Source organism: Triplophysa rosa, linkage group LG9, assembly GCF_024868665.1.
Source record: "Triplophysa rosa linkage group LG9, Trosa_1v2, whole genome shotgun sequence".
Classification (NCBI taxonomy): Eukaryota; Metazoa; Chordata; class Actinopteri; order Cypriniformes; family Nemacheilidae; genus Triplophysa; species Triplophysa rosa.
In genome coordinates this window covers 7,542,023-7,565,492 of record NC_079898.1, presented here as the reverse complement: position 1 = coordinate 7,565,492, position 23,470 = coordinate 7,542,023, and the positions used below count along the sequence as shown (strand labels likewise).

The following is a 23,470-nucleotide window of genomic DNA, read 5'->3' as shown; positions in this document are numbered from 1 at the left end:
AAAACTAAGATAAAACGTCTGCCAAAGAAACAAGAAAAAAAAACATTTCAGTACATCTCACGCTTGACTGGACAATATCTGTTTAATAAATAGATTACTTCCACTGCGTTTTACAATTCTATAAAATAAATGTAATAACAACACAATAAAGTCAACACAGACACTTGCTAATAACCACCTTTAACGCAAAAAAACACACAATGTTTCTTCAACGCAAACCGTCTGGTGCCGATGACAATTCGAGTAGTCAAACGACAGAGCGTTTCTCCAACCCTCAAATCTCGTTCTCCGTGCACGGATCATTTGGGAGGGATCAAACGATGCGAACAAGGGAAATAAGATCAAAGTTTAACTCCCACTCTTCTTTTTAAGTTCTTACCAAGACCTCAGCAAGCCAGCCGAATGCTCAAACAGCCTCGATCACACAGAGTGGAGGAAAGTCACAAAGACAGCATCACGAGCCTCGCACGATTGTTAAAGGCTCATTTAGCTACTTCTATAGCTTAATTACTATTCGCTGTTTGTCGGCAGGGAGGCGGCTTAATGTATAGTGCCTCCCGCTGACCCAAGCAGCTGTTTGAGTCACGCTCAAGAAACGTTTCAGGACATGAAACCAGCGGGTCTACGGCAACTCTAAATTTAATCCAACCACAGGGGTTAGTTCGGCGCTTAATGTGGATCTAACGGTTATAGCATCCAGATAAAAGCTTGGGTTACATGCAAAAAAAGCGCTTCGCTCCACAGGAGACAACAAGCGTTTCGCTAGCATTTCATTTTAGGAAGTTGACCACAAGCTTAGCTTTTTTAACCACTAACGAGAAAAAAACAATTTGTCATCTATTTGCTAACGTAATGTTGTTCTAAATCAGCATGACTTTTCTTTTTCCATGGAACACAAATGAAGAAATTCTCAAGAATGTCACAGCCACACAAAAATACATTACGTTTGCTTAATAAACATTAATCATTTAAATTAAAGTAGGCATGACATTAAAACTGACAATTCTTATTTTTATGTAATATCGCAGTGTTTACAGGGGCACCGTGAGGGGGGGTGAGGATGATTATAAGGGCCCTTGCACCTTTGGGGGCCCACTGCTATCGGTCCAATGAAGCTCCAGAAAGGGGATCGCAAACCAACCAAGGTGGACCATAAACTCATATTTACTCTACATGACGTATATCTCAGCCTGGGGGTGGGACTATATTGACTGACCAATGGCCAGGCTTCCAGCTTTCATCGATCCAATCAGTTCCTGAAGGATCAAACAAGTCCCGCCCACATTTCTCTTCTCATTTCAGCCGCTACACTCAGAAGTTGCAATGGTGTTTTTTTTTTGAGAATTATGACGGATTCTTCATGCTGACTTTAATGATATTTAACAGCTACAGTGGGGGATTTAAAGTGATTTTCATGACTGATATTTCGGTCTGTTCCTCACACACAACATTTGGCTTGAAATGTAATGCACGAGTCACAAAGGCTGCTTTTAAATTGACTTCGGGTTGATGGAGTTATTAACTGAGGAAAGAGTCGAGTCGCATGACGGCTGTTACACCCTCATCTATGTAAATGACTCTTACAACTGACTTAACTCGGCAAACCTTGATAGTGTTCACTTTCGCAAAGTGTTCACTTAGTAAAGCACCACATTTTCCTCATAAAGACAGTTACAACTCTCAAGTCTTCCTCTAAGATGTCCATAAACCCAATTCAGATTACACAAATTCAGCCGGTTTTTGACACAATTTGTGTGACGTGTGATATATGAACAACGAAGGGTCGGGACGCGGGAAGATTTGATCGTTCATTCTGTATTCAACCAGTAAAACTAGCATATTTATTTTCCCCCGTCATCCACGACATTAAACATATAAAAAAAAGATACAATGATATTTGTGATGCTGTGTGTAATTATGTGATGAAGGAAAGATTCATGGAGCTATGGCAACAGTACTTCTGCCTTTATGATGTTATAATGTGAGTCATAAAAGATAAACCGTCGCCTTGGATTATAAGGTACTATTCGACATTTTTGTCAAAATTGAGTTATTCACATATTCTTATTCTGTGACCAGTGGTGTAGTCTAGTTTTTTGTAGTGAGTTCTCAGATTTTTCCCCTCAGCCTACTTACCCGTCCCAGATCGACAACCCATGAGCACCACCACACTTACTAATGCATAGAGTATGCCTCTATATGTAATCAAGAGCATTCTGAAAGATTTATTGCAAGCAAGATTTCAATAGCCAATGACAGGGGACTTGCTGGTTTAAGAGAGCCTTAGAAGGTATATGTATACAATCCCTAAAGCACAGGTTTTATCAGCTGGCAATTTTCAATGCACACTTATTTTAAAACTTATTTTACATTACGCACTGTAAAACATTTTGAAGCTCACTATCTTTAAACTGCTCCGAATGCAGATAGAACCTTATAATTCCAAGGTGAACAACAACGGATGCGCTTTAGCAACTCGGTGAGCACTTGGAGCATTAAAAGGAAAATTCTGCCATGAATTACTCAACCACAAGTTGTTTCAAACAAGTATAAATGTCTTTGTCCGGTTGAACACAAAGAAAGATATTTGGAGGAATGTTAGCAACTGAGATTTCTGGGGCACCATTCACTACCATTAAAGTGGTTGTCAAAGGTGGTTTGTTATCCTAAATTCTTCAAAATATTTTCTTTTGTGTTCAACAAAAAAATTCTACTATGGTAGTCAATGGTGCCCCAAAAATCTCAGTTGCTAACATATTTCCAAATATCTTTCATTGTGTTCAACCAAACAAAGAAATTTGAAATAAGATGAATAATGACCGAATTTTCATTTTTGGGTGGACTATCCCTTTAAACTAGTAAAACATTCATTCTGACAATGCCAGAACAGAACACAATGCATAGGTAGACACACTTGTTGTTTTGTGGAAGTCACTCACAAGGTCAACCTTATGACGCATATCGTAAAAGATGAAAAGCCGCACTCTTTTGTAGTCTGTAAAATACTTGTCCATGACGAAATTCAAAGGTCAAAACTCCATAAAAATGGTTTGGAGAAACTTGGAGAGTAGTCAAAGCTATTCCTAATATTTTAGGACGCATCTACATTCAACTAAGGCTTCGTCCATGAAAATGGGCCTCGTGATTTTAAGCTCAGGTTGAAAAGCCAGGTTTGCCCTGACATGGACTCATAACCTAGTCTTTCTCATCTCTGGCCTACAGTCTCATAACCTTTGATAGCCTGGGACACGGGCCAAGGTCATTGATGTAGCGGGGCGTGTGTCTGACACCCCACATCTGACAAGCCTTTGTTGCTTTCCCCTCTCTTCTCTCTCTTATTTAGAAAATGGCTAAACTGTAAGAGGTCACTTTTGTTAGTCTGCCACACTCTGTCAACGTCACTTTATGCCAAAAAATCAAGCCTCGATTGTGCAGCGTTTCCCCGAGACGCCCGGCTCTCCCCGAATTAGCATATGAAAGCCCAATCAAAATCAGAGTTCTTAAAGAATGTTTAATTATGTAGATAATCAATAACCCCCCGCCCCCCCCCTATGAAAATCATACTCGGAACCAGTGACATTTCCAAAAAAGAACATGAATTAGATATGAAAGACGTGCCAGCGGTTCTCCAATCAAATCTCTCGATAGTCACCGGTTAAAGATATCCAAAAAACGAAGACAAATCTGACAAATTCAGCATGCAGGTCATGGGTACTGGTTATGCTATTTTTTTACATTAACCAACAAAAGCATTTAAATGTTGTTGCTCTGTGTATACAGAGATTTCATCAAACCTTCTTTTCTTGGAAATAGTTTTTTCCAAACTGGATCTGCTAATTCAGCCTGCAGCACCGAAGGGCTCTGCAGGTGGTTTTAAAAGAGAGAATTATGGGAAGGGAATATGAGAGAGATAAAGATAAAGTATGAGATTACAGAAGGAGAGCAACAGTACAGTGGATCAGTAATAACCCAATAGAGCCGTTAATAAGGCCGCAGGCAGACAGAACTCGTGTAAGAACTGATCTGAATCACACCATTTGAAGGAAACAGAGAGATAAGACTAATCACTGCTCACATAATCAGAAAAGAAACTGAAGTGAAATATACACACTAACATTCTAATGTTTAGAGTCCCTTATACTTTATGTTTTTTTCTCCACATTTTAGCATAATAGTAAAAGTAACACATATGTAACTTTGGAAATTATGCTGCAAGTAAAAAAAGTCTATAAAAATAGTTACAAAAAAAAAAATATTTAATGTAGTAACCCGTTGCCTAGAATGTGTAAAAATGTCCTAATGTAATTTAGTCACATGCTCAGAGAGGAAATGCTTTTTAAATAGTGTTAAAGAAGTTCTTGTCTGCTGGACTCTTATTGGCTAAAAGTCATCATTTTCACAAATAAAAAAGCGAGTTTAAAGTATGTCTAGCCAGTTTTATTTTGGGTTACCAGAAGAAGAACCATTACTTGGCTAAACTTAAATGCGACAAAGTTACACGACCCATTCAAGAAATTGTTTATTTAAAAAAATTATAAACAATAAAATTCCACAAATTGATTATTTAATACAATAAAGTATGAATATACATTATTAATAATATAAATGAAATATAAATAGTTTCATTATTAGCCACTAGCCAGACCGATCAACAAACACAGACTGGAAGTTAACTTTGGGCCAGGCATCTGCGTCTGATGAAACAATTTATACTTATTTCTTCAAACTCTCTGTATTATGTCTGATCACTATAAAAGACACATTTCATGACAACACTGTAAAATATCAAATGTTCTCCTTACAAAGATAATAAAGTAAGTTGAACAGAGAATTTATAGTTAAAGGAGTCAAATGATTATTTTGCATGTACTTTTAAACAAGATTAATCTAAACATGTTTCTAACACAGTAGTTTACAAACTGGGGGCCGTGGCCCCTGGGGGGGCCCCGAGATGGATCCAGGGGGCCACAGATTTTGTGGCATTTTATGAAATATAGAAATTGATCATAGATTTTATGCAATCTAACATCAGAAAAATAAGACCACCAGACAAAAGAATTGATGTTTCAGTATTGTATAACCAAATATGTTTTTGTTTAAATAAAAATGTTAAATTTAAGATTATAAGTCTTTATTTGGGGGGCCGCAAAGCGATGCACTCTACACAAAGGGGGCCTTACAACGAAAAAGTTTGAGAACCACTGTTCTAACAAATATGATTTTGTTGACTGGACTTAGATTCTCAAGTTTTTGGCCATAATGCATCAAAAAGTTTGCCCAACTTGCAAAACAGTGTAATCTGAACAAACAATATTGGAAGAGTTTGAAATTTCATTTTTTTTTCAATTTGCAGCATGTTCAATTTTGTGTTTTTTATTTATTTTTCTTTTAAGGATTAGTGTTTAAGTTCTTGCTGGCTTAATTTATGCTTTAATATTGTTGTTACTGTTAGTGATCTGTTGTGTTTGGAGTTTTTTTAAAAGAAAAATTTTTTTTAATGTTCCCATGGTTGAGGTTAATGTGTTCCATGTTGAGGTGTAGTGCATGACACAATGGCACAAGCAGTATGAGTGCATTCAACACAAACTGTTTTAAACAATTATTTGATTAATGTTTTGGTCTCTCTAAAACAGAAAACATACATTTGTTTATATTTAAATAATCAATCTACATTATCTTTTTTTATGTTCAGCCAACTCAAAAAAATATTTTGATCTGTTATTCAGTAAACTTGATTATGTTGTGACAACTGATGACTTTAACTAATTTCTTGAGTTGGGTGGACGCAGAGCTTAATTTGTGCCGGAACAAGCTGGATCCGGCACCTCTGAAATAATAAGTAAATTATTAAAGTAAATAACTGACACAAAGCCATTAGCCTACATGAATTTGTAAGAGCTGTATTATCGCACACGGCTGGATGCATGGATACATTTATTGTACTTTTTAAAGCTTGATGGTATAAATCAACATCCGTTTTCCTTGAATGGCAAAAGACAGAAAGGCACTCGACCTACATATTCTTTTGTTTTTCACAAAAGAAGGAAAAATATATATGACACGAGTAAATGATGACAAAATTTTCATTTACTCCCCCTGGAGGAATCTTAGATGAAGTGCTCAAGGTTTAGTGCACCTGCTCAAGGGCAAAATGCTGTAAGCTATCAATTTATTAAGATGTATTTATTTTTCCATGTGGGGTTTGAACCTTTACAGACCTCGAGTTTTGTGGCTTTTAGATCACATTGATGCTACCTAATTCACACTGATCCAACAAATATACTGACAACATCAGCACTGACAGCATCCAACACTCGTTTGATCAGTGTGAATTAGCCTTTCTGTTTCTATCGAAAATACAAAATCCTTTTTCATTTTTCTTTATACCGCAAGGGCGCACCTCCTAATTCAGTGTCAGGTCTGAAAGTCACATGATAAGAAATCAGACAATCATAATTCAGATTCAAATAAATATGTTCTTATATATATATAAAGATTTTTATACATATATATAGTTCTTTATTTTTTCTTCAACTATCGTAAAAGACAGTGGCCAGACACACAAGGTTTGACAAACGACCTCAATTACACCCACATCTCCCTCCAGACTCAAACTAACACCACTGATGCTCCACAAAACCTCACACTCCTTAAGGCCCTTCCACGGCCATCACTAAATCTCTAACACACACAAACATCGCCTGACAGAACCACAGACGGGACCCGATCACACACAAGCTCTTGCTCCCGTTCCCCAGTTCCCAGTCTTGTCTCCGTCGTCTTTGAAGTGGCGAGTGAGTCAGTGAAGGTAAACAAGCAGCACGGCGGATGTTTCTGCAGAGGTTTTATCAAATCAAATCCTTCTGCAGCGGAGACACAGAGAACAGCGCGAGACTCCAGGGATCAGAGCGCAAAAACTGCCGAACACCAGCCAGCTACAAAATGAGATTATTTCCCGAGGAAATAGGTGCAGACGAACAAACGCGCACACGTTTATGAGCGCACACGCACGCTACGCACGCACGGTTGTCTGTCGGGAAAACACACTTTGAGCTTTTCAAGATATATAGAAACAGAAAAGAGAAGGATGTTTGAGAGGGAATATGACAGAAAAAGAGACACAGGCATTAGAGGGACATGTTCCTGATCCACAAACTTTATAAGTGAGAAATAGAGATGGATGACATCTTTTATCCGGATAAAGCAGAGAATGTTTTTCCTATCACTCCAGCAAATATATTTTGTATACGTTTACTCAAAACTATTTAATTTCAAAGGTCAAGTATATTAAATTTAGCGGAATCTAGTGGTGAGGTTGTGAATTGCAACCAACCGCTCACTCCACCCCTTCCTTTGGAAGCACTACGGTGGCTGACACAGGACTAAGATGTCGTCACGTTATCACTTCTTTACCGAAGGAGATAACGTATTTATGAAACGCGTTCTGTCGAACAGTATGTCCGTTTAGGGCTACTGTAGAAACAACATGAAGAATTAAATGTAAGAGGACCCGCGGTGTATGTAGACAGAAATAGCTCATTCTAAGGTAATAAAAACATAACGCTTCATTATGTAAGATCTTTATACACCTCTGAACACATAGTTATGTATATTATATTGCATTTCTGTCAACATATACTCCCAAAAATTACACACAGCACCTTTAAACTAACACTATACTATTAAAACGTAGGCCTACTTCTAGGTATGTTATGTTCTAGGTCAGCGGTTCTCAAACTTTTCAGATCAAGTACCACCTTTAATAAAATGAGTTGTTCCAAGCACCACCAAATGACCGCCATAGAAAATCATATGAATAAACACTCAAATTAATAGTAGAGCTGTGAATCTTTATCTTTACACATCGTCCTCCGATTCTAATGTATTATTAATAATTCAAACACTTTTTTATTTAAAGAACATGTTTTTTCCATGTTTTTCAAGTTAGTCAGCAGTAATGGTGGACACAAAACACTTTTCTGTAGTGCACTGTAAACAGGGCTCTGTAAATGACATATGGGGGATTTATTAACTTTGTGGGGACTTGCAGAAAGACTACAAACTTATATTAAAGACAACACACCGAGACTCACACTTTACTGCAGTGGCTTTGGTCAAAGCGACACGTCAAAAATACATCGCAACGCTCGCTTCATTGATTTAACCTCAAGTAGATGCAGACACGTGTTGAATTAAAGCTTTATCGCGTTAACAACAGCTTGAAACAGCGGTTCAAGTGCAAAAATACATAAGAAAATGAATTTGCACGCAGCTTGTCGGAAGAGAGAGAGAGAGTGAGGGACTCACAAGCGTCTGTCTGCTCCTGCTCTGTGTTTGAGCTGCCCGTCACACGCCTGAGTTACATCCACCAATGATAAATAAACAATCATTCATACAACTATATTAAAATTGCACATTGGCTGAGATGTATTCCGTATTTATCAACCATGTATTAAACATTTGAAATTGCATTCAAAACACGAAATGTAAATGAATATATAAAGTTTTACATTTTCTGTCGTTTCACGTACCACCGGGGTCTCTTCAAGTACCACTAGTGGTACGCGTACCACAGTTTGAGAACCACTGTTCTAGTTGTATGGTAATAGTGCTGCTCTCCACAAAACAGATGAAACAGATTTGGCACACACCTCTCACACCTACAGGACGGACTCCAACTAGCCTCCAAAGATGCTCTCATATTACAGGGGTTCTGCGTGGATGGCAGAGTCAAACGGTTTCCATGGCAACAGATGCAGCAAGAACCAATTGCCTCCACTTCAAAGGCTGTAGCACTTAAAAGCCGCTGAAGCCGTGAGAGAGAAATGGAGAAAGTGAGAAAACATCTTATCTCCTCTCCTGATGGCAAAACCCTTTACCAGGCATTACTTTCATGCCCGCTCCTGAGCAGAAAACCACCGGCTCATCAGACCAAACACAAAGACCAGGCAGACTTTAGTTCTGTCTGACAACATATACTCTCTCTCTCTCTCTCAGATCTGCTCACCTTTCTGAGTTAAACTCTGGTTATCATGACAGCGTCCAAAAACTGACGTGAATGACCGTGTTATAAATACTTTGGTATAAAGACTTATGTTCCATTGAAATGACACGAGGGTAGGTAAATATTGACAATTTCATTTTTGGGTGAAGCAGTGGGGTTATGGTGAGGGAGTATTTGAGACAAACTGATGACAAAACAGGACCCAAACATGCAACGAAATCCATCAGAATTATAACTCAATTTCCTCTTTAATAACTCGCTGAAACAGATAACAAAAAAGCGCCTTTTTCTAAAGAGAGGGGCCAGTGAATCAATACCCATATGAAAGCGTGGTTAGTGTCTCCTCAGCAGATAGACGCGCTATATTTCACCGGCCCCGTGCCTCAGGCGGCCCGTCCAGCGGTGATAAAGGGGCCTCCAAATCTCATCTTTAATGTCCTTCTTCGGCATGAAGGGCAACTGACCAGACAAAAGGAAGCCGAGCTGTTGAGTTTAGCGCGATCATAATGAGAATAGGAAATGCCGTCTGATATGAGAGAATGTGTATTTAAGGAACATAAAAGTCGATATAAATATTCTGGACTCATGCTCTCTATTAGAGATAAGAACAATCGAACGTGAGGTTCTGCTTCAAATGGACTAAATTATGATTTAATATACTACATTGTGCTCTAATGGACCGAATTATGATTCAAAAGACTGCGTTTATGAATCCTCCTTCACAGTTACATACAATTATAGCTTTTTGTTTTTACACTTGATGGTTAGTATGACTTCAGACTTTTGACGATCACCATCAGGTCTGGTCTACTTTGCAGCTTTTTATGGCCAAGAACTGCCCACTAGACATGAAAGCCATATCTGACCAATCAGAGGTTAGTTTATTACTACGTAGGGGTGGGATCAGACTAAAGGAAAAAATGCAAAAGCGGAAATGTGTGTAGACATTGTGATCAGTATTTCTGTCCATAAAAAAGTAAAATTCAATTTGAACAGAAATCTGAGTCTGACACGCCGTATATCAATGGTGTTTAGCGCAAAAGATACAAAAAATCGGATTGCTTTAGATATAAACTCTTTACAACTTATGACTTTTCCTTCGGCCAATCCCACAGCACTTACTGTACAAATATTGTCTCGTGGTCTCCTGGCTTCAGTGTGATGTGACAAAGGCTTGTATTCTCTCTATTACAAAGGTGAGGTGCATGATCCACACACACACACCTCCACACTTTCCCAATTCCCCTGACAGGTGGAGTCTGCCGCCCAGACAGATTGCACCTCAATCTGGCCCCTGACAGAGCACGTCAAACCGTTTTGTCTTTTTTCCCCTTCTCTTGCCCAAGTTTCCAACCCTCTCATTATCTCCCAATTATCTCTTTGATTAAGAAGTGTGTGTGTGTGTGTTCATGTTTGTATATCCCGGTGGGGACCTAAACCTGAATGCACACCAACACATGGGGACTCGTGTCACCGTGGGGACCAAAATTGAGGTCCCCATGGGCAAAAAAGCTTATAAAATGTACAGAACAATATTTTTTTAAAATCTAAAAATGCTAAAAGTTTTCTATGATCTTTAGGTTTAGGGTTAGGGATAGGGGATAGAATATACAGTTTGTACAGTATAAAAAACATTACGCCTATGGACCGTCCCCACGGAGATAATAAACCAGACAGTGCATGTGTGTGTGTGTGCGTGTAAATGTGACAGTCACCGTGATGAGGATTAATGGAGCGGATGTAACAGAGCAATGATGAAACAATGATGGTGCAATGAGTAAGTTTTTACACTTTAGACATTTATAAAATGCAGTAAATCCGAAAATGACAAATAATGGCAACTAATAAACCTTTTTGCCTGTATCGTTTGTATTTGTTAACATTTTTCAAAACCACATATAATGAAAATGGTAACACTTGCACTATTATGTGACACAAAAAAATCACAGAAAATTGCACAACTTAATGTGTTTTATATTTGTCAAGATCTTGCAAAGAATGAGTCATTAGACTAGCTTGCAATTTAAAGGTCCGGTGTGTCATTTTTTGGAGGATCTATTGACAGAAATGCAATATAATATACATAACTATGTGTTCAGAGGTGTATAAAGACCTTACATAATGAAGCGTTATGTTTTTATTACCTTAGAATGAGCTATTTCTATCTGCATACACCACGAGTCCCCTTAAATGGAACTCACCATGTTGTTTCTACAGTAGCCCTAAATGGACAAACTGCTCTATAGACGCCTTTTCTGTTAGTAAACATTGTGACGCGTTTTTGTGGGCGGGGCTTAGGTGGAGGCAGAAAGATCCCCCTGACCGCATTACAAATGCTAGTTAGCACATTTTGTTTATTTGCTTTCTGACAATGACTAGAAAAACATCTGATTCAATTTTAACATTTAAGGTCACTCACTGTCTAGGACCGCGATTGTTTTTGAAAAAGTTAACTTTAACGCAAGGAACCTGGCCAACCTGTACGCGCTCACTCAATGGATCCAGGGACGAACTGACAGGATTTACCTCCAGTGACATCTACACCTACCAGACAGAGAAACCAGATGCCTGTGGAACAGTGGCAAACGTTAGCAAATGCATTTACTTGAACACAAACCTGACACACAACATGAGCCTTCTCACTGTTCCCTCTCCCTTTATACTAATGCACTTGTGACAAACAGTTTCCTTAAGTTTAGTTTCTGGCCGATAGTTAACTGCTAGTTGTATAACTAACAAAGTTAGCTAGCATACCCTATGCATTCAAAAGTTAACGCTATGTGAAAAAGAACCTTGTTCCCCAGTTTCTGATTTGGGCATACGTGAGATATTTTTAGTCACATACCCAAATCATAATCCACACAACAAAAGACAGTAGCTTTTTAATCTTAAGTGTTATGAAGTGAAACGCAAGCATTTTTGACGATCATCTCTGTTAAGTCCGCTAGTTTTATTGAGTTTATCTACAGCTGTCATCAGTGTTTTTGTTTGGCAATGGCATCACGTATGTATTAAAATATCAAATTGGAGACTGTTTTCTGTCAATTGTGGCACTAAACAACACAACAAGATGATATTTTAAAGTCCTTATGTAGTTGAATCTGTGCTGGTTTGTATAGGCCGATTCCAGTTTTCCCTTTTTTTTTTGCCTCCAGCTAATACCGTGACGTCGGCGCAAAAGGGGTCTATAGAGCGCGTTTCGTAAATACGTTATCTGCTTCGGCAAAGAAGCGAAAATGTGACGACATCTTAGCACTGAGCCACCGTTGTGCTTCAAAAGGGTGGAGTTAGCCACTTGTTGCAATTCACAACCTCACCTCTGGATGCCGATAACTTAAGTACTGAAAATGACAGTTTAAAACTATCAAATGAATCAACTGAATGATTCTTTAACATCATTGTTTGAAAAATTTCCCCAAGTTGTCTTTGGTATGTGTTTTTTTTCCAAATTTTCTAAATTGTATTTCTTTGTAAAAACATGCAAAAAATATTGTTATTTACTATTATCAATTTTTCACAATTTATTTGTTTAGTAAAAATTTGTGGAAAATGTCATACTGTAACAATAGATAAACAGATTTTCTTAAAGCAATACTAGAGAACTTTTACTTATGGTTCCCCCATGTGGTTGATGAGGGCAATTGTCTGTTATCAGTGTCGTAAATACTGTCCCTCTATAAACTTCCCCGTGGGCAGGGCAATACACGTGAATTTGTTGACTAAGCAGAAACCGCTGTTACATCATGTCACTTCATGAACTGTGCATGTACAAAAGCACTCTTTTGGCTCCCACAAGGTATACTACTGGGCTATACTAATAGCTCAAACTAGATTCTGAGGTAGCAGCTGGTTGTTAGCCGTTAGCGCATAGCGTGCTAGCTACATAGCAGCTAACGTGCTAACCAAAACACAACGCATGGACGTGAATGTGTTTAGTAACCAACGAAATTAATTTTCTGTAGTTATATTTTCAGAAACACACTCGCGACCAGGCGTTGTGCTTTGAGCAATAGGTGCAATCACTAACTTACACTCAACTCGCTATGGGAATAGTGCCTAGCATAGTAACCGATAACATTAGTCTACGTGCATGAACTAAGTAATCAGCAACTTTTGACCATAAAACATTTATTGTGGTTTGGTAGTCATCGTTTACAAGGATAACACTAAATTTGTGATGAGGCACGATCATGCTACGTAAGATATTGAGACCCTGCAACATTACATTATCTCTAGTCTACCTTACGGTTATAAATTGTGAACCAGTAACCTTAGTGCACTGTGACGAGGGAGGCGTGACGAGAGCCGTGGAAGGAGGAAGCGAGGCCGGTGGCACGAGTGATAATGAGTGTCAGCTGGGCGTTACACCGGTCTCGCATGCCTCACGGAGGAGATCGGAAGCATAAAAGGACGAGCGACAGGAGGATACGGCGAGAGAGGACAGGGCCCGGACATGTTAAGTTTTGTTTATGTTTGTGTGGCTGGCAGTCTACCGTGAGGTGGCTGCCGGCCTTTTTACTGCTGGAGTATTGTTTGTTTATTTTTGATTAAAAGTTTGTGATTGTTCGCCGGTTCCCGCCTCCTTCCTTCCCTTTTATTGAGCTTTTATTACATGCGCCAATAAACAACCTGAGCACAGCCTAATAACTAATAAACTCAAAAGTACAGGACAGTAAGAAACATTTTTCATATAAGACTTTCAAATCCAGTAGTAGGAAGGTTAGGTCTCCATCTGTTTTGCAACTCGTTGCCTCTTGCAGCTCGCACCACCGAGTGCAAGTCTGTCAGATATTGATTCGTGTTCGGGCTCATGTTCGATCGCTCTCTCTCTTTTCCTTTTTGTTTTTTTTGCTGGCTCTGCCATGGTGATGGTTTGGAGACTTGCGTTGAACTAGATCTTTTCGTCTTATTGTTAGCTGTTGGCTAACTTCACCCAGGCTTCTAGTAAAACGTGACGTATGCCGTAAAGCAGGTGATGGGCGGGGCTTGTGTACCTACCCACACACCAAAGTTACAAGTGTGATTTCAGCCTATAGAGGTCTGCTTAGGTAGCAGCGACAGTAAAATTCGTCCAGATAAGAGTTGTCCTACCACTAAAATAATTTTAAAGAGATGGTTTTAAGGTTGAAAAACTCCCTAGTGATGGTTTAACTTTATTTGACATGTTTAATAAAACATTTTATATAATAGGCAGCAATGGTCGTTCAGTCTTAGTAATTTCATATCAAATACAAAAAATCCTGAATGCTGACCCAAAAGATCAAGACATAGCTAAAAAAAAGAATTGCCCATCCTTAAGCACAAGCAATCAAAGCTACTGGAAATACTGCAACAGTGTCAAGAGCTTCATTTAGGTTTTGTTTTAGAGTCCACGCACTTACAGTAATAATCAATTCTATTCAACATTACTCTTAAAATTAGGATTTCAAAAGTCCCTGCTTGGGGGAATCAGCGTGTCACAGGAAGCGCATTAGCAGCGGTGTTTCTGCATAATGTGGCAGATTTTATCAGGTACTACACATCACGTCAACAGCTCTAGTATTAGCCGGCCCATAATGCCCTGCTGTCATTGAGTCAGTAATTGGGCCCTGGGTTGGTGTTTAAGAGACTACTCAAATTTGTCACTTCCCCCCCATTAATGTTAAAACAGTTTCTATTGTGTCCTAATAAGGTCCTTCCAAGTTCAACAATCTCAAAATCTCTACAAAGAAAGTGAAACAATCCTGACTGGATGGAAGCTTTCTCCAAATTAATATTTCTTTCTGATGTCTCTATTTTAACCTTACCAGCTCTGAATAATTGCGATGTCTCACTGTTGGGAGGCTGAGTGCTTCTCAGACACATTATTATTAATCTCATGCTTCTCAGAAGCCTACTGTCAGTGTTCTGGCTTGCTCTCTTCCCTGCCGCGTGTGTTGGTAAATACACTCTGGCCCCAAAAGTATCTGGACACTTAAGCCACATTTAAAAATATAGATTAGATTGCTTTAGATGACAAAATATTAAACTGAGTGCAACCAAAGATCTTTCCAAGTTTTGACTCAACTAAACTAAATTTACATTTAGTCATTTAGCAGACGCTTTTATCCAAAGCGACTTATAAATGAGGTAAACAATGGAAGCAATTGGCAAAACATAAGGACAAAAAAAAACAGAAAACATTCCGTAAAATATTATTTTTCCTTTAAAATTATAGGATACAAGGATATCTTAAATAGTTTTCCCCATTTTTCTTGTAAATGTGTAGTCTTGTTCTGTAATTTTATAGTTTTTGACTGCATTTCAAAAATAAACTGTAAAAAAAGAAATATTTTTTTCTGTAAAAAAACGGAAATTTTCTGGCAGCTGGGGTGCCAGAAATAAACTGTAAAATAATGGGTTTCCCTGTAAAATTACACTTTCCCCCTGTTTTTATTGTAAATTTGCGGTCTTTTTCTGTAATTTTACGGTTTTTGACCGTATTTCAAAAAATAGTATGTAAAAAAACAGTTAAAAAACTTCTGTAAAATTACACAAAGCTAAGGTTTTTTTTTAAGCATAGAAAGAGTAGAAAAGGGATAGTAGTCAAAACTAATCGGTCAGGTGTTGACGGAAGAGATGTGTTTTCAGCCGATTCTTAAAGATGGCTACAGAATCTGCTGATCTTGTAGCAGCGGGCAGAACATTCCACAAATGTGGAACAGATCCAGAGGTGCGTGAGAATGATTTTTTCCCTTTTTGGGATGGCACTACAAGACATTATTTGTTTGTAGAGCGTCGGGATCTGACGGGTACATAAGTCTGTATTAGCCAGTGAAGATATGGGGGTGCCGAACCAGTGGTGATCTTGTAGGCCAAGAGCAGAGCTTTGAATTTGTGTTTGGTTAAAATATAACAACTAAATTAATATCAACATTAATTTGCATGAATATTTTATTGTATATTAATTGAATTAAATTAATTTGAAACTACTCAACAGTTATTAAACTAACCGTATATTTATGCATATTGTTGGATGTGTGATGTAATTTTCACTGAAACAGAATAGCTCATCTTTTAATAAAATACCCAATAGTGGGGCAGGATGCTTCAGACTCTACAGACCATCTGATTGGTCAAAAAAAAAAAACAGATGAGAAGCTGAAGTGCAGAATGATGTCAAAAAAAATCGTTGAACCGTATTGGTGGAAATGAAAGACTTTAAGTTTTCAATGCTCATACAATATTTTCTAAATTCAATTCTTCAATGTTTTACAGCACACTTCTTTTTAGATATCCAACGAAGTAAAAAAACGTACAAATCTTGATGTCGAGAAGTTGGAGAAACTCCGGAAGCAGAAAATGTCAATATTTTGAATACTTATTCAGTATAATCCTGTTTCATCATTTACAACCTTTTATAAATTTATTCACAATAAATTACACTTACTAATCATTTTGTCATCTAAAGCAATATATATTTTATATTACTCATATAGACGGTTTCATTGGATGCACGCGTTAAATGAATTAACTTCCCGTCTGTGTTTGGTTAAAATATAACAACTTAATTAATAACATTAGTTAATGTGAAATTTTTATTGTATTTAATTGTATTAAATTAAATTGAAACTACTCAACAGTTATTCATTCTTCTATATTCCTATCATCTATATCTTATCTGATAATTCAAAGGCATTAACACTGTTACTGTTGGATAGAAATGTTATATTTTCATATTCTGTGATTTACATTTTTTCTTCAATCAGTATTATTTGGGTGGTGGAACTGGTCGCACCAGACTCCGCCCTCTATGGGGCCCCTGGCAAAGAGAACAGAAGCGGACTGACTATTAGTATGGTCTGTGGATTTTGCAAATATTAAACCAATGAAAAGTATTAAAGATTTCATTATTTAAAAACACTGTTTTTCCATTTCCAGAAAAGTAGCTTCTAATGAGAGTATACGTGTTTGCTCACTTATGTTATTGTGTCACAATGTCACCTCTATTTCTTTGTAAAACCAGTCTGAGCAGAATGTCTGGCTGCCTGGACATCATATCAAAGAGTCGCTTTTCATTCATCATTAACTGGCATGGATATTGGGATGGTGTAAGTCTTTTTTTTATTCTATTATTCAACAGCTGGGTTGGCCCTTAAAACCCTGCTCACTTTATCACATTATACATAAAACACAAAGAACAAGCGCACAGCCCCGCTGCAGAGGTCCGCCTTTGAGTTTCAGGAGTTCAAAGCCAGCCGACCTACAGTGTGTGTGTGTGCATGACTGACGGAAAGACCCTCGCCGTACATGAGAAACGTACAGTAACTCTTCTGTCTGAATGCAAAAAGTTTCATATTCAGAGGCAAGCTGCAACCTTTGCCATCAGCCAGCAGGGGCGCAGCTTCAGTTCTGCATCAAAGCCCAAGCACAGCCCCGCAGAAGAGTTTAGACTGCTGAAAATCTTCAAACTGAAGGCTTCTTTGACAGTTGTCCATTAAAAGATAAAGAAATCGTAGATGAAAGGGACGCGCATTTTTATAGCTGGTGTTCCTGGTAGAGCAATGCGTTAGCTAGGCTAGTTAGCTAATTAGGTCATGGCTTTGATTTACAAGAAACACACACATTGATTGGATAAAAGCATCTGCCAAATGCATACATGTAATCTAAACTGAAGGTTAAAATGTGCAAAGTTTCAATGTCAAATGTGTACACAGCACCTAAACAAAGGCAACAGAAAAATAACACAAAGACACCAATGTTGCAAAAAATAGTCTAATGTGCTATATCTATCATTTAATATGCTGTAGGAATATAAATATTCATAGAATAAAATATTTTGTGAAAGTGATAAAAATGCTGGCACTGAATGGCAACTTTTATAAAAAAAAAACAATAATGGGGAAACGGATGTAACACACGCAGTTTCTGCCAATCTCATATTAATTATGACTATATTACTATTTACATATTACATATTAATAGACTAGTAAGATCTCATTTATAAAAGACAGATACAGCTGTACGATTATTTCCAAAAACAGACGACCTCCTGGAGGCGTGCAGTTAGCGGAACTACAGCACGACCACACAATACATCATCGCACAACTGTTCATTCACTATAGTAAATTTGTGTTGTGATTGCCAACAAAACACAGACATTTGAATCAGTTTCACTTACCGCGTGCGGTTCATGACCGGCATCTTTTAGCGCTGGCACCGCTCCATCTATCAGTTTCAAACCATCTCCAAATCCAGCCTTATATCTACCGTTTATATAACATTCATCACCCAAATGCAGTGAACAAACAAACACAGTTGAACTTTGAGAAAGAAGGAGCACATTGATGGGCGTGCTCTTTCTCCCACTCTCCATGGTTGAAGTGTGGGCATGCTTTTCCAGGAGAATTGTCCAATAAGGGACAAAGAAAAGTTGTTACGTAAGGGAAGTTCATGTTCGAAAAAAACTTTCCAAAACCTATACAAAACTCGGGGAAGTGTTTCGAGCACAGAAATACTACGTCATACGTCCAACTCGTTCGACTTGTCGTTTGACAAGTTGACCATGTCAAGCATGAGAATCCAGCACGTTTAACATTCTAAAGAAGTAAGAATGCATGAAACACCGTTGCACCACCCCTTTAATAGAGACAGTCACAGACGTGAAATTATCATCATTTTACAATACCTTAGAACATTGTGCATTCAATCAGAATGACCTGTTTTACAATTTGCAATAAAGACCATCAGACTATATAGACTATGACTTTATTCTGATGTTTTATCATAAGCTTCAATTTCATTCCTGAAATCCTGACGTCATATAATTTCACAGGTTTTGTGGTGGGCTCAGCCATAATTCGAAGCCATATTCTCACAGACACAATCTCGAATGACTCACAGACCATTTCATTGAACATTTCATGCAAATTGCACACAGAAATGGAAAATACTTGCCAAAATCACAAACTCCAATCTGGTGGACAAACTGCTGTGAAACGTCGATGAGTCAGAGTGCACAGGTTTTCAGCAGCCCACCAGGTGCTAAACTCCTCCTTACAAGAGTCAAGTTACAGAAGTTTGAGTTTGTGGCATCACATTTTAAAAAAATACTCTATTTAAAGTTTATTTTGAAGCACTACAGTAACAAGTACATTCTGTATGGTATTATTTTCATCTAGAAAACAATTGAGACATGATGACATTGAAAACAAAATAAACAGGCTGTCTTTTTGTCTAAGTGGGCGGTACTTGACCAGAATGACCAGACATTATCTGGTTGTCAAAAGTCTAGTCTTCAGTACATTATGAAAGTAGCCCCAAAACCCGCGGCTCCATAATTTTTCTCGCAACTGCATTTTCAAAATAGCCCAATTGTGCGGGAAAACCGTGACCCAGGCAACACTGGCGCTTACAGCGAACAGGGCGGGTCCAATAGCCTTGGACCTCGAGTTCAGAGACTGAAATCATGCCGCGTTACAATACAAAATACAAAGTTCCACCAGCCAGAGGAAGATGAGACACCACACGTGTCTATTCACGAACAGGAAATAGAACTTACTTGCAGGATTTTTGATTTGTTAATGTCTCGCAGCCGAAAAGTTTGTTGTAACGCAAGTGTTACTGAACATGTACCGAGTAAAATATTACTGAAAATTGATTAGTAATGCCATACACTACTGCGTTACAGCAAAAAGTAATACGTTACAGTAATACATTACTTTTGTAACGCATTACTCCCAACACTGCTAATGAATCTGGAAGATGAAGTCATGACAACCACAAGACAACCCTGAGAACTTCATTACGAATGTGACATGAAAGACAGCAGGCAGAGAAAACAGAAGTCCATCTCATGATTCAAGAGCCCTCCAAACATCTACTGTAACTAAATCATTTATTTGTGACTTTTATTTCCTTGTATGACACTGCTGTTTTTGAATGGCTTTCCATTTTTATGCGTTTGCCCTTATACTGTAACAGTGTAGACTGTGCTTTTGTTGGCTTTTTCCTTGTATTCTTGATTCCCTTTCAATGCCAAGAGGCCTTTATTGTTCATATTACTTTCCCCAGATTGCTCTTTTTGTATGAAGGGAAATTAATCTACCTAGAAAACCTTCCAGAATACCTTCAGCGATGTGGCCCTTTACACAGACATACAGAAAGAACAAAGCGCTGATAAAACTCCCAACAGGCCTATAAATTTACAGAGGATCACGCAATCCCTACCGGAATACTGATGTTCAGTGTGCAAAGTTCCAGGATTATCCATCTAAACCAGACAGCGGTCTACCATGGATTATTTATACACCAAAGACATGGATCCTTATACGAATACTAATAAAGGACAGGAACAGGATTCTGTGCTAAATGCACCTCCCTGTGGCGCATTAATCTGTTATACATATATATATATATATATATAGCATATATGAAGGACCATCAGTTGTCTCTACAGCGGAAGTTAAAGTGATCCGAAGTTTCAGTTGGTTTTTTCGACTTGACTCTCTGACTGTTGTTAGGAGTAGCTGGTAGCTGTAGGCGGTCAGTGGTATTTAAGGATATTTTTTTAGCTGATAAAATGTCAAGGTTCCTCTAACAGGTGTTACAGCAATTCCACCTTATCTAGCACTGCACCAGCCATCGGGCCGGTCGAGTCCAGTTAACATGCAACCCTGTACGCATCACCGCCTGATAAGTGTGGACACACAACCATCTCCTCACTGACTATGAAATTGGGAATTGGTGCATGCATGTGTGTGTGTGTGTGTGTGTGCTAGAACTGGGATAAATATTGAATGATATAATCATGATATAAATGTATAACTGAATTTATCGTAAGACCATGTTTAACAGACTGGTGTTATGACTTTGGAAGAGTATACTAACTTACCATTTGTACTTATATGCACATTTGTATGTACAAGTGCTGTCAAATCGAATAATCACGATTAAAATAAAAAAATTGTGTTTATATAATATACATTATGTGTGATATACAAACGTAAATGTATATGTAACAAATATTATATGAATAAATGTATAAACCAAATATATTCGGTTGTTAGGTGGTGACGTAAGGAATACCTTTTTGGGTCCAAGCATCTATTCATTTCAAGCGGGGCTACAGCTTAAACAGCTGTTTATGAGCACTGTTCACTCATATTGCATATTTAAGCGAAACATGTATTAACTCAAAGTGTACACTACAGTCTCCAGGCTTACGGAATCTCCGAAATCAATATTTGAATAAATTATGAAAAGTAAATCGCTGACTGGCCATGTGGGATTTTGTTATGAAGATAAAGGTTAGGATCGCGGTTTTCCGATAGATTTATAGCTCGCCATGAGCGTATATTAGCATTTTTTTGTTGTTTGCCTATAGCATCTTATTGAGCGTTTGGACCCGGAAACGGTATATGACCTTCCACATATGGTGGTGCGTGACGTCAGGCTTAACAAGCGGATTTAAGTCACAGAAAAATTGAGAGACCATTCCAAATGTTCATGTAATCATCATTTCTAGATGTATTGGGGCCATTCCAGTCCAGTGTCTGGTGAATGTCAACAGAATCAAACCTCAGGAGTGACAAAGTCATCCAACAGCAATGTGAAAGAAATGTTTAAGACACACGAAAACTGTCATAAAAATCCAGGTTATCACATGAAAAATAAACATATAAACAATACATAAATAAACATACACATATTATTGTTGTGTTGCTTAAAACTGAATATGAACTCGTTTTCTTTGCTTTATTTGAGGACTAAAAAATACAGAGCATCTTTTCTGTTATTTTGACCTGTTTCTCCAGTTTTCATTATCTGAAAATAAATACAAATAGAAACAATATTTTTATTTCAAATTTGGGAGAAATATTGTTAGAAGTTCACAGAATGAAACAAAAAAAATCATTTTACATGAACACATCAATAATAAATATATAATAATAAATAGCAAATTCATAAAAACTAAAAATAATTTTGAAATGGTCTCTTCACTTTTTCTGTGGCTACACATAAATGTATATTTAAATATAATATATAAATATACACACCACACACTCGTATATCATATGAACACTTTACATAAACATTGATTAATCGATTTAGCAGCACTAGTGTGTACAATACCCTGATGACCTGCTATGGATAACAAAGCAAGAAAATTTTACTAACATGCCTGAATTAATCTTCAATAGTGATATATCAGTGATTCATAATAGGCATGATATTACACATATGAATCAATTCAAACTGTTACCTCAGTGAATCGATTTAAAATCTGAGTCAATTCATTCAAACGTGTTCATTTAAATCTCAGAGTGACATTATTAAAATATCATAAAGTTCAAATTTATGTGCATACATATTGGTGTTTATTTCATATAAATAAAAATGTCTGACGTTAGGCCTTGCACTGGTGTCTTTTTCTCAAGAAACAGGTGAGAGGCTCACTCCATTTGTTCCTACATTATTTACATATTTTACTGTTGTTTCATAACATTATTTCACCTCTTACACAGGCAGTGTGAATCATCAAACCTAATAATACTGGCACCCAAAAAATGTGCTGCTTTCATGTGCACCGTGGAGCGGAGTTTGTCTTTTTTAGCACACAAAGCCGTTTATAACAAATGATCAATAAAAATCCATGATTTAAGATGTCATTTTCCCTTTAAAGCAATGAAGCAACGCAATGAAGAATCAAGCATAAAGGTACATTACTGCCTAAATGATTATCATCATTTGCATCGTTAAAATTCAACTCGTTCTAAATGCGAATGACTCAAGAGAGAGGGTGATATCACACCCTTCCTGTCCGCACGAGACGTCGCCCGCTTTCCACCAGCAAAGGCGCATGACTAAATGTTAAGTGGAGATTTTCCGGCTTTGAGTTCGACGTGTAATATGGTGTCATGTTAAAGCTCATTTCAAAAGAAGGTTAAGGTTGCGCCTGCTTCTGCTGGATTTCCTGAGAAAAACGCACGACTCTGTTTATCTGTGGCAGCCGATCATTTCTTCACATTTCGCGGACGTGGCCGGCTTCTTTCATCTGGACAAGCGTGCTTTGACTGGACTGTTGAAAGTTGTTTAAAAGTGGAAATGCCATTTGAGTCTGATGTCTGACCTTTTCCAGTCTGTAGCCACACACACACGGTGATAGATGGACCCCAAAGACACGCTGTCACAACACCAACACAAATACACACCTCCGTACTCACAAACACAGCCACTGAATAACAAATATATACACATTATCGAGAGTGAACTTTACATTTTCTTTTTCTAAGTTCAGAGTCTTGACATTTGGAAGGGAGAGGACTTTGTAGAGAAATCTTCGATATAAAAACTGACTATAGAGAGTGAGGGAGGGTGCCTATTAAGATAACTTTTTGGCTAAACATTATGGGTATGCCTGCTTAGAAATAATAAAAACAGATTTATGATGTATTTAGTCATAAACAATGATGTCTTTTAAACTACATAATCACGTTTTTGTTTAT

At 37.8% G+C, this 23,470-nt stretch overlaps 1 protein-coding gene across 3 annotated transcripts in view; it reads right to left on the bottom strand.

Moving 5' to 3' along the window:
- The window catches only part of prkn (parkin RBR E3 ubiquitin protein ligase), a 136,810-nt gene that overhangs the window by 14,042 nt on the left and 99,298 nt on the right, over positions 1-23,470 (bottom strand). The gene's annotated exons all lie outside the window — the stretch shown is intronic.